The sequence below is a fragment of the Eleutherodactylus coqui genome, chromosome 4, assembly GCF_035609145.1.
Source record: "Eleutherodactylus coqui strain aEleCoq1 chromosome 4, aEleCoq1.hap1, whole genome shotgun sequence".
Classification (NCBI taxonomy): domain Eukaryota; kingdom Metazoa; phylum Chordata; class Amphibia; order Anura; family Eleutherodactylidae; genus Eleutherodactylus; species Eleutherodactylus coqui.
The window spans coordinates 6,927,023-6,941,163 of record NC_089840.1 but is presented as its reverse complement, the minus strand read 5'-3'; the positions used below and the strand labels follow the sequence as shown (position 1 = coordinate 6,941,163).

Below are 14,141 nucleotides of genomic sequence, written 5' to 3'. Positions count from 1 at the left end.
TATGCGGAGTGTTCTGCCAGGAGGAGATTAGGAGAAGCCATTCTATGGAGAGAAACGGCGGGCAGGAATGGACGGCGGGCAGGTTCACAGCTTACGCAATCAGCACATTAACACTGTCTGCGCCAAATCCTACCCGCTACTCAACATCTCCAGAACTCCACCGGGAGCATCGTCCCCTCAGCGCAGCCCACCAAGGACTCTGTAGGGGGAAGCACCAACTACATCTTGCAGGGCCCTGAGGTGGGCATCACAGATGAGGCCCCTGGGGAGAAGTGATTAGAAGCTGCAGGAATCTCTAGCTGGGAAGTAAAATGTCTTCCTGTGTTCTCCTGTTGGGTTCAGGACACCAATTTTAGGAAAAAACAATTTATTTTGGCAGGGACTGCGCCCAACGGTGATGCCCCAATAGAAAAAGTCTAAGAAACCGAGCTGCAGAATATGTTTTAGGGGTTATTACAGGAAGTCTGTGTACTGCACCTTATTATGGGCACCTTACAAGTAACCGTACAGCCTGATGAGAAGATCGAGCAAAGAACTGGGTCATATAGAGCGGAGAGAAGAAGAACATCTGACAATTTGGAACACTCTATCTATCTCATATCTATCTACCTAAGACTTCTCCAGAGCAGCACCGGTCCTCTGGAACGCACTACCAAAGGATACCCGGGCAATCCAGAACTCACAGAACTTCAGGCGTGCTCTAAAAACGCACCTCTTCAGGGAGGCATACCGCATTCCCCAAACAAACCCCTCTGTACTCCGCCTGATAACATGCTCCCTGACCTACTGACTGCAATCCCTGCTAGCCACCATAAACCGCTCCTGCAGTCATAACGATTCTGCCGTCACACGGCTAAATGTCTGACTATTGTCTATGTGTATAGCATCCCTCACTCTCCACCCCGCCATACCGGGCACATCTCCAGCCCTTTACCTTCTGTATCACCCCATTACTTGTAGTATGTAAGCTCGTTGGGGCAGGACCCGCACCCCTATTGTTTCCATCAACTGATTACTTCATGTAACTGTGGTTCTGTAATGTTTGTACTTTTGTCTTTCTGTATCCCCCCTGTCTATGTAAGCGCTGCGGGATATGTTGGCGCTATACAAATAAAGATTATCTATCTATCTCATATCTATCTATCTTCTATCTATCCATCTCATATCTATCTATCTATCTATCTCCTATCTATCTATCTATCTATCTATCTCATATCTATCTATCTATCCATCTCATATCTATCTATCTATCTATCTTCTATCTATCCATCTCATATCTATCTATCTATCAATCTCATATCTATCTAACTCATATCTATCTATCTATCCATCTCATATCTATCTATCTATCCATCTCATATCTATCTATCTATCTATCTATCTATCTCATATCTATATATCTATCCATCTCATATCCATCTATCTCATATCTATCTATATATCTATCTCATATCTATCTATCTATCTATCTATCTATCTATCTATCTATCTATCTCCTATCTATATATCTATCCATCTCATATCCATCTATCTCATATCTATCTATCTATCTATCTCATATCTATCTATCTATCTATCTCATATCTATCTATCTATCTCATATCTATCTATCTATATATCTATCTCATATCTATCTATCTATCTATCTATCTATCTATCTATCTATCTATCTATCTCCTATCTATCTATCTCCTATCTATCTATCCATCTCATATCCATCTATCTATCTCATATCTATCTATCTATCTATCCATCTCATATCCATCTATCTATCTATCTATCTCATATCCATCTATCTATCTATCTCATATCTATCTATCTATCTATCTATCTATCTCCTATCTATCTATCTCCTATCTATCTATCTATCTATCTATCTATTTATCTATCTCCTATCTATCTCCTATCTATCTATCCATCTATCTATCTATCTCATATCTATCTATCTATCTATCTATCTATCTCCTATCTATCTATCTATCTATCTATCTATCTATCTATCTATCTATCTATCTATCTCATATCCACCTACCTAAAAGTTGAGGTACACTTAAAGTACAATGCCATTTTTGAGTACCATTGGCTATATAGGGGACACATATAAAATGTAGCATCTTAGTTATATATTTTTATGACCTTTCTGCACTTTTCACTTTTTTGTCTCCTGTTTAGTCTGTGCAAGAAGTCAGCGGGCCGACAGGAAGCTGTGAAGAAGCTGCTGTTGGTGGATCTGTTCCTCCTGTCATGTGACGACGGCTCCATTCACCCTTCTGTTTTCGGGTTATTACACTGTTCCTTAGTACCGCCTGTATTTTAGCATCAAATAAGCTTTCTTTTTGATTTACCCTGGAATCCGTCAACAGCGATCATCCTGCTTCATGACGGTTTACAAAAAAAAAATGAATATAAAAACAAGCGAAAACATCAAACAAGGCATAAAGGTGTAAGAGCATAATAGATGGAGGGCTGCAGGACCCTGCAGAGTCAGTGATAAGAGGGGTATAATGGCTTCCACTATGACACCTGGCAGTCTCCATAAGGGGCTACTGATGGGATTTCCGTCACTCCTTATCGCACGCCGCGCTCCGTATTACCAGCAATGTATGTTTTATGTAAAGCATTTTCAGGTCCCGCTAGGAGAACAGAACAGTCCGGTAAATTACATCCAGCTAATATTAACTGAAAATGTCTGCGGGGTTTAAGTTCAATCCAATGATGGTAAAATAAGTGATATTAAAAGGCCGCCCGCCGCGCAAAACACAAAAAGGAGCGAATAAATCAGTCCTATATTTGTAATCCATTACATCTGCACAAAGTCTTCAGCGTCGCCAGCCAAGAGAAAATGACTTGGCTAAACTTGGCTAAGCTTAGACGTATGTGGTTTGCACTTGCTAAGCCCCGCAGCGGCTGTGTGCCATACTCGCTAAGTGGTGTTAAGTCATAAAGTGCATTTCTGCTTTTTTAAGGTGCCATATGGTCTAGCGCAGATTAGAATAAACACCCGATGTGATAGATGGGCAGGCTGTTATCACGCTGGAGGGGCACTGCTGCCTAAAGGGCATTTCTATCTAATATCAAAAAAGCCATCTGTAAGTATAAGGGGGTCTCACACCAGCGGATTTGAATGGCGGATCCCGCAATCGCCATCCACACAGACGATACGCGGGCATTGATACATGGACGTTCGCCCGTTCGCTCACATTTGCGGACAGGAATTGCAGATTCTGCAAGCGGGAAAAAAATCTCAGCGTGCTCTATGTTACTGCGGATTACACGCGTACGGGCTCTATTGATCTCTATGGATGCGTTCGATCCGCAGCGCACAATTAGGAGCGCAGATTTGTACGCACATTGATAGGAAATGAGATAAATGGTGTAAAGAAAGCAGAAATTTGTGAGCAAACAATGCAGGACGGATTCTGGGGAGCAAATTAAAGAAAAAAGTGGCTTTTACTACTTCCAAAAAAAGTAGTATAAAGTAGGTCTCACCACGACCGCAGGAGGGAATAAGCCACAGAAGGGGGTCTCCAGGGGGCTGGGCTACTTTCTGATGCCATTCCCTGCTTGCGATCTTTCTTCCACACGGACAATGTGCTGTCCATATGTGGAAAACCGGACGCATATGTGATCATTCTCAATTAGTTTCCGCGGTAACTTGTAGGTATTCCGCAGCGGATATCTGCACGCAGAATACAACCCACTCGTGTGAGCCCGGCCTAAATCGTCTTGAGTTATCTTTCTGCTATATCTGTGCCTGGGAAAGCTGGGTGACAACCAATATGGTGGCCTCTGCAGTCCCCGTGCAAGTTGTCCCCCAACCCGCTAAGACACTTGATTTGCAAGTTTTTAGAGGGATGATTGGTCATCAAGAAGCATCTATAACTGAGGACATACTTGTCAGCTCTTGTGAGGTAACAGCAAGGAGATTGTGAGAAGTGATGTATAAAGCCGGGCGCAGCGGGCAACATCCCTCGGTGCACACAGTGTATATAGGGCACGTGCCCAGCCTAAGGCATTGGCATCGAGAGAGGCGTATGACCAGACCCCTAAATAAATACAGACCCTCAAATGAGACCCCTAAGCAAACACAGACCACCTCACCTAATACAGAAGCCAGACCAGACCCCCGAATTAAATACAGACCCCTCAATAGAAACTCAAGCTGATGGCTGCCGGATGGCTCCGACCAGTTATCAGTAATGTCCCCTTGTGCATGTTGCCTCTCACCGGTTACCCCAGAAGCGGGTGGTCCGTGCGCCCGCTGGGGGTAGTAGTAGCAATGTATCATCAACCACTCTGACTGCATAACCACAAACAAGCGTGTGCGGCTGTGCGGGTTTGGGCCGCAGCCACTCTCCATTGTGTTCAAAGAGGCTGCGTCGCTGTACAGACATGTTACCTGCAGGCGCGCTTCCAGCAGGCTGATAAACACGCCATTGTTTGCTGGCTGCGGAGCATTCCGCGTGTGAATACACTTTTGTGTGAGAGATTGATGTTGTTCTCTCTGGTTGCCCCAAATCTGGCGATATGCTTACATTCAGCTGGAACGCTGGCACGGGGAAAGAAGCAGAAATAATCGCTTCTCGGATTCTGTTTTAAGAAAGTTCCCTCACTTTTAATTTATCCAGACAGGACGGGTATTTATTTTCAACGATCTTAACGGCAAAACGTAATTGTCCAGACGCAGCATTTCCCAGGAGGTTGATACCGGCCTCAGCGAACAATACACACCTATAATGATATATACGGGGAGAGAGGTACACGGAGGCGGCTCTTATTTCCACAAATGGCGCCACGCTTGCCCTTAGCCTGTGTCTGATTTTGAGATTCAGCCTCATTCACTGGAGTAGGGAGGGGCTGCAATACCTGACACAGCCAGTAGACAAGGGTGGCGCTGTTTCTGGAAAAGATAAAGCAGACCTTTTTTTACTAGCCTAGACAACCCCTTTAAGTACATGGCATCCAAAATAAAGCCAAAATATTGCTTAGATTTTCCAGGACTTGAATATTGAAGTTCTCTCCTTACAACTATTGGCCCCCTCCCCAATCAGCTGTTTGATGGGGCTGTCACATGATCCGGCCCCATCGTGATCGACCTGGGATGTCACTAGGAGGGCGTATACTATATACTACCTGCAGTTGTTCTTGTCTGCAGCCCCTCTGATCCGCCGGTTTTAGGCCTCCTTTTCAGCTGTCCAAGATAGCTGGAGTAATTTTCTAACTACCTATTGCACACTGTGCGCTGCTCTCTGATTGGCCAGTGCTGATCATGTGAGAAACTCTGACCAATCAGAGAGCAGATATAGTGCATTAGCACCATATGGCAGCACATGCACTGCATACACTATACAGTGCCTCCCGCAAGGCTTGGCTAAAGAGTATCACAATTATAGTGCATGGTAAGGGGCCCATATACATTATTATCTAGGGGTCCCAAACTGCTCTCTATCTGCAATCAACTAACTGCTATCCCATCGGCGGCGTGATGGGGACGAGCGCTCCATTTGCTTTTGCCAAGACTTATTTCAGGTCAAAGTCCAATTTGTTGAATTCTTCATATACATCGAATTGGCAAAATCTTTGAAATGTGTCAATTAACAAAAAAAAATTGTCAATAGAAATCTAAAGCCCCCGTACTTCTTGGAGGATGTTGCTCTCGGCAATTCTGTTTTTGACCATAAAGCAAGTGCCTGTTTTGCAGCAGTGCGTTAAATGTGTCACATGACCTACACAACACTATAAACACGACACACTTCATCCAACAAGTTACACAAACCGGTAGAAGAAAGTACAAAGACATTCCTGCCCTCGATACAAAGTTGTTATATAGTTGCATACAATAAGCTCTACGGGTGTCTTAACCGCCGCCGCAGACCAAGTGGGGTTTCCCCCAAAATATTTCTCATTTGCCAAATATGGAAATCCCCTCTTATGGCGGCCAAACTTCACACAATTCTCCGTTTGTCTTCATTGGCTGCGACACCACTTATTTGTTAATATTCTGTCTGCGGGACGCATGAAGAGACTTGCTGCAGATTCATTGTGATTTATGATGCGACCGGAGGAGCCAATGAGGAGGGTGAAGAAGAGGCGCGATCGGAAAATATGACAATAATCCTCCCAGGGTGCGGGGGGGAGTCATGGGCACAAACACCCGCGACCTCCCATGTACTCCTCACAGTAGGGGCTGATAGAAGTTCAGGACTTGGAACACGGACTGTTATTTGGGAATGTCGGTCTTATTATTTGGACATAGTTTTGCGCTATTTCGGGCGCAGTATTGTGCGGTTATTTGGGGACGTCTCACAGCTTTTATTTGGCATAGGATTGAGCCGTATTTGGGCACTGCATGGGGCGGATGTGTGGGTATAATATGGAGCTGTGATGTGGGAACAGTATGGAACCGACATGTTGGCACATTATGGCGCTACTTGGGTGCAGTATGGTGCTATTTTGTGGCCCAATATGGTGCGTTTATTTTTTATTGTCCATTACATTGATTCTTTTACTATTTGTAATCTTTTATCTAAAGGTATGGCTGGCCTTAGCTACATGCAGCTTGGGTGGTTCTTTTCTGTAATTAGGTGCTAAGGTTGGTTCTCGTATTATGAGCTTGGTTCTGGCATGTTATTTATTCACTGAGCTGTCCTGGTGCTGTATTTGTGTACTGAGGTTGGTTCTAGTGCTTTATTTATGTAGTGAGCTTGCTACTATATTTATGTTATGAGTTTGGATCTGGTGCTGTATTTATGTTATCAGCTTGGTTCTGGTGCTGTACTTGTTCACTGAGCTGTTATAATGTGAATATGCCACTATCTTGCTGCTTTCGTCAGAAGCAGATTTCAAGTAGAATGCTTATCAGTGCCATATAATAGTTTTTATCTTCTGACAGGGGGCACCACACATAGAATGCCATTTACCTTTTACTTTTCTGAGTTATTGCCCCACTATTCAACCCCCCCCCCCCCCTTCCCCAAAAGGACCTAAGACAACATTTTGCTCAGGGGCTTCCACGGACCTTTTCATGCATTCACCATCACTTTTCTGAAAAGAGGCCGGCTTTGTAGTTAGAATCAGCAGGACCTTGGGGTCATTTGCCCCTTTTGCCCTTCCAGTAGTCGCACCCCATGCAGCAGAATTTTACCAATTACAGCAGAAGGAGAAGCCTTTTTGCAAGTAGCTGATATGATAAGTAAGCCCCCAAGTCACGACAGCCTGGCAACTCCAGAAAGAAACTGTTGTCCGAGCCCTGGAGTTTAGAGGAAGCGGCGGTGTAACAGGTACAAAGGCGTTTCGGGCGTCACGTGTTCTTGTGTATTTGTGGCGATGCAGATTACTACTAAAACTTGGAAAAAAACTCCTGTCTTAAACTTTTGAGGGATGAAATGCGGCCTCTCCGGACTTGCTGGGATTTCAGAATAAGGACGTTTTTAGAAGATTAGTCGCCGGCGTCCTGCCTGTCAGGCAAAGGGAGAAAAAAACCTCATTGCACCTGGGAGACTACAAAAGCGTGCTTCACAGAAAACAAGCCTATCACTTTGCATGGTTTTGCATGCCTGAAGAGCGCCTCCCGTATGAAGGGCTTTGTTGCCTGAGTCTACAGAGAGGCTAATCTTTCAACCTCACGACTATTTGATGTGGTGTTTCTTCATTCCCCGTCTTTTGTCTCGCTGCTTGTTTGGTTAGATGTTCCATATTAACAGGTGTACTGCCACTGTTGTGTGCTGAGCGACGGATGTGCCACGCATGTTGTAAAGATGGCACCAGGGGACGCTTTATAACCCTTCCCGCTGTCCTGCGTCTGCTCGCAAAATGTAGAATCGGACGCCAAGAGAGATCCCTATCAGATGCCGTAATGACACTCAGCCCCTCCCCCATAAGAACACGCTCTCAGATTGGTTGCGGCACATCTGGCTGGCAAACATTGCCGAAGACCAGGGAGGAGGGCGTAATATTAACTGGCGCTCAGCTTTTGTGCCATTGACCATGGACCCTCTTCATCCTCCAAAGATGGCCACCACACTTTTCGGACTATCCAATGTAAGCAGAGCACCGGTAGTCTAAGACACTGAACACTGCTCTGATTGGTCAGCACTGTTCATGTGATCAGTGGGAGGTGCCCGAGACTACCAATACTGGAGCTGTGCAGACATCTTGGAAGACCAAAGATAAGGTCAAGGAGACCAATGGATCAGAGGGACAGTGCCAGATTATATTCCTTCCTGGGACCAGAGAGTCGCTCTAGTGACACAGCACCATGCAAATGGATGTGGCAGCACCCGGTACTGCAGTCAAACCTGTCACCTGTACAGATGTATTCGCCAAACGCGTCTTCGGCACGCCACAGCTATATGTTCAGTGCCTTATGTGATTTGCGTAGCCGTTGTAGTCCATTGTTGTCGGGCTACACAAGTAGTGTTGAAGAGCTACAGTAAGTACACAGTGCGCCATGCCAACAGGGAATAATACATCCGTGCCAGGGAGAGCCACCTGATGAGCCGCCATGCCTGCGTAAAGGGGGTGCAGTGATTTCAGAAGCCCCCCACCTTAAGACTGCATTCACATTGGCGGCGGAGGCGCGGCACAGATCCAGCATGAAACCTTGGATGAAATAGCGCTACTTATATTACCCAGATGATCCCTATTACAGTCCGCGGGGTCCGTTCAGGTCCTTCATATGCCGGATCCCGCACTTCAGGGTTTTCAGCTCCAAAGTCGGAGTCACATAGCAGAAGACATAGCGCTGGTGTGAACGCACCCCTAGAAGAGGCCGTCAGTGTTTAACCCCTTCACTGTGCAGCATTATATCCACATCGGCCCCCCAGCACTACATAACGAGGCCGGTCTGCAGCGATGGCCGCCGCTATATTGGTCGTCACCAAAGACGTGAGCAGAAGCGCGATGACTGCAAGGTGCGACTGAGAGCTCGTACTTATTGGTGTTTATATCAGTGATGCGGCTCTGACGCCGCGGCAGGAACGGACAGTTCCGTATCCGCGATCTCAACAACTTCTTCTTCTTCCAGCCGACATTTAGTGATTCCTATTTTGTGGTCTTTTGCACAACGTGTGCAGCAACACCAGCGGATCCTCAGTTCTGCTTTGCAGTTACTTCTATGAAACCCTCCTAAGCGGTAGTGAAAGTGTCCTCGCACGCACGCTGGGATTATTTTAGTGCACGCCACTTGCAAGAGCCCTGAGAAACAGCTGCGATCGCGCCGGCCAGCATGAAGTAGCGCACAAGAGCCGGCGGGTTTCCTGGAGTCGTTTACGTCACGTTACTTATTATGGGCTGATGGGGGACGCTGATTCTGGGGGAGATCCTTCTACTCACCTGCCTCCCTTGCTGACCACCCGCCGCTCAGCTCACTGACTCCTCGTCATATGCTGCCCACAGGTAGGGGGCGCACAACATAAAACTTGGGACATCTCAGAAGTTTGGATCACGGGGTTCAGATGCCGAGACCCACATTGACCAATGGATGGCTGACCTGAGCGATCTGCCCCACTAGCTGTGATCTCATTGGAAGCTGAAGATGGGCCATAGACGTCTATAGATTCCTGTAAGTCCGCCTTCAGAGAACCAATCACAGCCGGAGGAGCACAGTACTCGGATGACAACTTCTGCCTCTTGTTTAGAGCCATCGGTGGGGGTCTCAACACCCAGACCCCACCAATAAAACCTTCTGACCTGTCAAAAACTTTATGTAAGTGTTTAGCGTTTCGGCTGGGGCGACGCGTCGTATGATGAGAAGATCACAACGTGACATCGCATCCAATGATTGTCTATGTAGGCGCATTGTGATCTACGACCGCCTCCCACCATTATCACACATTTGTCGCATTTTTGGGGACAGTTTTCTGAGGATGGAACTTGTGCGCCGCTGTAAATGCAACCGCAATTTTTTGGACATTCACGCAGCAAAATCACAACTCTGAAACAATCGTGTGACGGTAACTTGCAGACAAATGGCTTACATTTCTGGCTGCCGACCTGTCTATGACGTGATGTCCTGCGATACGTGTCGCTGTGTAGCTGTAGGTGATGATCACGCAGCAGACTCATGTCGCAGTAGTTTCAATGTAAATCCGTGACGCAGATTTTTCCCTCCCGCAGATTTAAAATAAAAGAAGTGCCACGCACGGAAATCTGCAGTTGGATTTCACCACTTATGAGAGCTAAATCTGTGTGGATCTGGGGGTATACCAGTATATATACCAGTACATATATCAGTATGCCAGTACATATACCAGTATGCCAGTACATATACCAGTATGCCAGTACATATATCAGTATGCCAGTACATATACCAGTACATATATCAGTATGCCAGTACATATACCAGTACATATATCAGTATGCCAGTACATATACCACTATGCCAGAACATATACCAGTATACCAGTACATATATCAGTACATATACAGTATGCCAGTAAATATACCAGTACATATATCAGTACATATACCAGTATGCCAGTACATATGCCAGTGTACCAGTACATATCTCAGTACATATATCAGTACATATACCAGTACGTATACAGTATGCCAGTACATATACCAGTATGCCAGTACATATATCAGTATACTAGTACATATACCAGTACATATATCAGTACATATACCAGTATGCCAGTACATATACCAGTACATATATCAGTACATATACCAGTACGTATACAGTATGCCAGTACATATACCAGTATGCCAGTACATATATCAGTATACTAGTACATATACCAGTACATATATCAGTACATATACCAGTATGCCAGTACATATACCAGTACATATATCAGTATACCAGTACATATACAGTATACCAGTACATATACCAGTATGCCAGTATATATACCAGTACATATACAGTATACCAGTACATATACCAGTACATATACCAGTCTGCCAGTATATATACCAGTACATATATCAGTATGCCAGTACATATACCAGTATGCCAATACAAATCCACAGCTCAGTTGTGTATTTCTGCTGCGGCTTTTAAAGATTCCCCCTGTGTGAACATCTCCTTAAAGGGGTATTCTGAGACTTTTTACATTTTTTCTGTTGATGACAGACAGGTCATAAGCAGATGATTGGTGGGTCCCCGTTGCTCGGATCCCCACTGATAATATGATTCCCAGGACCGCTGTCACTGCCGTCAATGCAGGAACTAGAAAGTGCTGACCACAGTGCAACGGCTCGGGATGGTATTGCATTAACTTCAATGGGAAATGTGCTGCAATACCAACCAACACAGTACTGCAATACCAACACAGTGGTCGGCGCATTCAGTTTCCTGGGAATCAGCGGATCTGCGATGGCGGGTCGCCACTGATCTTCAATACAAAAACGACAAAAGGTCCCAGAATGCCCCTTTAATTGACATTTCTTGTTAAAGCTGCTTTGTGTCTGGAGGCTTGGATGCCGTTATCACCTCAGGACGCCAGGATTCTGGCAGCACAGCTTTGGCGCACACTGCAGATTATTTCACTACATTTCTTGCTCGTACGCGGGCACACGGATTACTTGGACTGGCATGTGAAATGCAGGTCTAAGTAAATAACCCTCAATGTGTAGAGATATGCTCTAAATCTTCTGCTAACATTTACCAAAGGGATTTTGTGAACCCTCCTGCAACTTTACCTAAATGTTATTTATGTTATAGCGTCGTTAGCGCCATCCTTATGGGATGTTAGCTCTCAAAGTGTCTTGATTTCGAGAGCGAGAACGGCAGAACTCTGTAATAGCTTTGTACGAGAGGCCTAGAAGAGCGGGGGAAGGGCAGTGACAACTGCCGTCCGTGTGTTTCTGGCTCAGAGCCCCGGTTGTCACTTGTACGGTGATTAATCTCACAAACTAGAGATCTTTACATCATATCGCTGCGCACTGAATACGGATCATATTTATTACCTAACGCCGTGTAATACGGAAACTCTTTAGCCAGAAATACCCAAAAAGCAAAACCACATAAATAAAAGCCATTTATGGTGATATGAAGAGAAACGGTTAATAAGCCTGCTGGCCGGAGGGGCCCATGTGTGCCGCCCGCGGGGCTCCTCACCTGTCGTCTCTTTAGCCCTGCGTCCAGCGACTTCAATCCTGCCTGTATCAGATTTTAAAGAGCGTTGCAAGCATTTTAAGTGGCCTGCTGTAGGGTTGTGCACGGCGCGCAGCGTGGGGGTCAGTGTGTGCAGAGCCGATCGGCCCCGCAGGCTCCACAAAGGGCTTTTCTGTTGTTCAAATGAATATTTCAAAGTTGTAAACTTCGTTGTGAAATGTATCCGCGCAATAAAGCCTCGGAGCGTCGAGCCCTGAAGAAGAGCGTCACGAAGGACCTCTCAGGAGTGACGGAGCTGATGGCACGACACAATGTCTCACACAAGCTGCACCCCCCTTATATAACCGGTACGACATTATATGATGGCGTCGAAGTTAGAGGTGGAGATCTGTGGAATGAAGCCGCTGTCATGGGGGCAGACATGCTTTGGACTCGCTGGGTCAGGAGGAGTATAGTTTCTCCTCGTAGAGATCACCTAGTAGGTGTGAGGAGACACAATGAGAAGCTGGTGCGACGGCACTGATATGTATGCACCAATGTTTGCTTTAAAGGGTTATAACATCTTCGCCACAATTATCTGTTCCTCAAATGCATCAAAAGAAAAAAATACATTTTGCAAATAGCCCTGATTTAAAATATCTCTCCATTTTAAGTTTACAGCTTCTGTGTGTCTCCATGGTAACAGACTACAAACAAACCCTGTGTAGTCTGATCCTACAGACACAGTCCTTTCCATCCCTATCAAATGTAAAAAAGTAGAAGTAGGAAAGGGATGGAAGGGAGTTTAGCTGGAGGATCCAACTACCCATGGTTTTATTTCAAGGACAACTATCACGTAATGCTTCACTTCCCCAGTGGTGGCGCTACAGAGAAACTGAACACTTGCTATTTGGTTTCAAGACATCTTGAAATGAGTTTATCAAGTTCAAAAGTGGACAATCCCTTTAAATTGTAAAATTTTGTTAAAGCACCTACATTTAGAGGAGATTAGTTAAAACAAAAAGTTGAGGGTTTTGTCCCCCATCAGCCAATTGGATCAGTGGTTGGTTGACTTTTCATTTTTTACTAGTTTTCCAAGGCCAAGCCTAGTTCAGACCCTCATCGAGATAAGATGGTCTGCATCCCATTACAAGACTCTGAAGAGACGTAAAGTATGGCAATACTTCACCAAAGAACTCCTCCAGTAGGCCAGAGCCGCGAAGAGGAAACGTTCTATGCGTCCAGACAGACGGACGGACGGAAGTATAAGCCGGCAGTACAGACTCCGATTGACGTCTCCTGCAGCACATTAGAGGATTCCGTGCAAGTGTAGTGATTCTCCGGCAGCCATTCATGTGTGAACTGACGTCACGCGTGTGCGCTGATTCTAACTGATGTCTCTTGTGGTGCACTAGGGAATCTGATGCATGCGCAGTGACTCCCCGATGGCCATCCACATCATGAATGATGTCTTACTCATGCACCAAATCCCGAATTACGTCTCATGCGGCGCACTAGGGGTTCAGGTGCATGCGCGTTGTATCGTTAACGACGCAGGCGGTCATCAGAGAGATCGGACCCCTAGTGCACTGCAGAAGTCATCAATTGGAATCACATGCGCATGGCATCAATTATGATGAAGACTATCAGCAGAGAATCACTGCACAAGCACCGGATCCCGAGGATCGTCTCCTGCGGTGCACTACGGGATCAAGTGCTTGCATGTGATGTCATTTATGACATGGACAGTTGTCATAGTCCATGCACATGTGCCAAGTCCACCAGTGTGCCAGATGAGAGATAAATTGGGATCCAGCGCATGTGCGTGGCCTTATTTAAGACGTGGACGCCAGCAGAGAATCACTGCCTATGTGCCGGATCCCCTAGTTCGGCACTGGCGCAGGGGGGGCTTGAAACACACAATGTCTTGGAAGGATGTGTTAAAGACTGAAGAAGGTGGAGAGAGCCCGGGCCAGGAGATGATCCGCCTGGCAGATTGATTTGCTGTCATGTGCATACAGTGAGGGAAGCAGGATATTTTGGCGCGGGCACATCCTATAACACAAGTAGTTTGCACTCATACAACCAACTATTTTTG

At 45.8% G+C, this 14,141-nt stretch overlaps 1 protein-coding gene across 2 annotated transcripts in view; it reads right to left on the bottom strand.

Annotated features, from left to right (window-relative positions):
- RUNX1 (RUNX family transcription factor 1) overlaps positions 1–14,141 on the bottom strand; it is a 102,138-nt gene that overhangs the window by 30,306 nt on the left and 57,691 nt on the right. The gene's annotated exons all lie outside the window — the stretch shown is intronic.